We start from the raw sequence: 2,391 nt of genomic DNA on the forward strand, positions 1-2,391 counted from the left end.
AACCACACTGCATCGGATGGGCAAGCGAGCTGCATAATTTCTTTTTGTCGGACGTAATTTTTCTCATCCGAGTTTTTATTGTCTTTGTTTTAACTTTTTTTATGAACGAGAGTGGACCGCAGAGACTAGGGCAAGTGAACCACATCATATGTCGAAGTGAACCTCATTACTTTTTTGTTGTTTCGCTAAAATTTTCACATTTTTCATGCTAGGCGCAAGTGAACGACATCACTCTCAAAGGTGAACCATATCTGAGGACTAAACACACTGCATGTAATGAGAAGCGAGCTGCGTGAGAGAACAAAGTGAGCTTCAAAACATACATATCCACTCATTATTTTTACACAGCGACACAACCATCCAGTACATAGCAGAATCAATGACACAATACCCAACCGAACTGCACTAGGCAAAGACTATACAAAATGACCATCCATTCTTACTACTCTTTCTCTCTGCGTTTCTCATAAACAACAAAATGGACTTCAAATGCACATTGATGTTCTCTTCTCTTTCTTACTGAGCGCACTGCAAATGATTTCCAGAAGAAAAAAAGAGTGAGCTGCAAGACAAAAAGAATGAGCTACACCACATTGTGAAACTAAACACACCAGAAAAAACTGAATCGCACCGGGTGAGCACTGCACACGCTACCTCGCCGAACTGCACCATTGGGGCTACCGTACTGCATGCACAAACCCCTGCAAAAAATGAATGTTTCATTTTGTCTTTTTTCTCACTCACTCCTTGAGGAGACTAATGAAGTGCACTTTTATACAAATTTTTCGGTGTTCCGAACTGCATCAGACAAAAAATTTAGCGAAGTAAATGGTTGCCTTACAAATTGCTCTTTACAAAGGGAACTAGATGCTTGTTACAATGAACTGCATAGATATTCTAATAACCAAATGCGATTGAATTGAACAGCTCCTACAAAGAAGGGGTCCCCCATTATTTTTTCAGAGCGAACCATAGATGTTTTTTCTATAATGAACAGCAATCTCTGAAAACTTAAAAAACCAACAAAAACAGCTTTTTGATACCTAGCCGTACTGCACGGACAACCTAGGAAAAGTTCAACAGTCCGTCAGCCGCACCGCACCTTCTGAAGTCCACCATATCCAGGAGCTGTAGTGCACTTGTGTTCATCGAATAGCAAGCACATGAGCACGAAACCTAATTGCTGGCTTGTTTGAGATGCACGGCAGCGGTCGCGGACTGCACGACTATAGGAGAGGAGGGGCATAAGCACGGGGATCTGCACGGCGAACGGTGAACCCACGCAAGAGGACTACAAACAGTAGCACACCGAGATGCAATTTGAGCTGTATCCATGGATCTGTGGCCGAGGTCACCAGACCCAGCTGCAATCTGAGAGGATGCTCGGGACCGGTGGTTGCTGCACCATGGCTAACGACGAGGGAGGCCGGCGAACCTGCACGAAGACAGGGGCCCTGACCAAGCTGCATGAGGGGCCGCGACCGAGCTGCACGGGGGCCGCGACTGAGCTGCACGTGGTGGGATGGCGCCCAATTCCCCACGGATGGCGCAGATGAGTGTCTCGTCGGAGACCGCCACGAGGAGAGGGCTCGTCCTCGACTTGATCCAGATTAAGAATGAATGGCGGATCCGGGCGTGGGGGATGGGTGACGCCGGGTAGGGGCGGCGCGAGACCGGCCCGAGGGGCACCAGGAGGTGCGGCCAACTGCGGCGCCGACGGGGGAAGAAGCCAGATTCGGGTGGGGCGACGGCGGCGGGGGAAGAAGGTGGGTCGAGGGAGGGCCGCGCCAACGAGGGAAGAAGGTGGATCGGGGGAGGGCGGCGCCGACAGGGGAAGAAGGTGGATCAGAGGAGGGTGGCGCCAGCGAGGGAAGAAGGTGGATGGGGGAGGGCGACGCCGGTGGGGGAAGGAGGTGGATCGGGGGAAGACAGTGCCGGCGGGGGAATAAGGTGGATAAGGGGAGGGCGGCGCTGGTGGGGCAGAAGGTGGATCGTGGGGAGGGGAATCGTGGTAGATGGGAGGTTGGGTGTGCTGGAGAGGAGGCAAGTGGTGTTAGTGGAAAGGAATCGGGGGTGTGGGGGCGAGTGGTGGTGTTATCAGAATGAGCTAGAAGTGTTATTAGAATAAGACTCTAGATGGTGTTATTAGAATAGACCCACCCTATATATATAACTATAATTTATTTTGCTTCCTCCTAGTTTCCTGACATCACGGTCCCACACCATTGTCAACCTATGTAGTATAGTCAATAAACGAGAGAATTGCACAAGAAGCGGCCGACAGCTGGGACCAAGCAGCTCAAGCAATATTTGTGTTTTTGAGGTGTGAGCATTGCAGAGTTTTTCAATGTTTAGCCCAGATATTATTTTTTTCTCCTGTGAACTACAACG

The 2,391-nt window shown here is 49.8% G+C and overlaps 1 long non-coding RNA gene across 2 annotated transcripts; it reads right to left on the bottom strand.

Annotated features, from left to right (window-relative positions):
- Positions 1 to 308: 308 nt before the first annotated feature.
- On the bottom strand, positions 309 to 2,042 carry LOC125531985. Of its 2 annotated transcripts, none has more exons than XR_007293663.1 (3): positions 1,044 to 2,042; positions 632 to 701; positions 309 to 528 (listed from the first exon to the last, which is right to left on the bottom strand). It is a non-coding gene; the product is annotated as an uncharacterized LOC125531985 (long non-coding RNA). The 2 variants fall into 2 exon arrangements; XR_007293662.1 differs by having other exon boundaries at positions 612 to 701.
- Between the last annotated feature and the right edge of the window lie 349 nt (positions 2,043 to 2,391).

The sequence above is a fragment of the Triticum urartu genome, unplaced genomic scaffold (assembly GCF_003073215.2).
Source record: "Triticum urartu cultivar G1812 unplaced genomic scaffold, Tu2.1 TuUngrouped_contig_8713, whole genome shotgun sequence".
NCBI classification, from domain to species: Eukaryota; Viridiplantae; Streptophyta; class Magnoliopsida; order Poales; family Poaceae; genus Triticum; species Triticum urartu.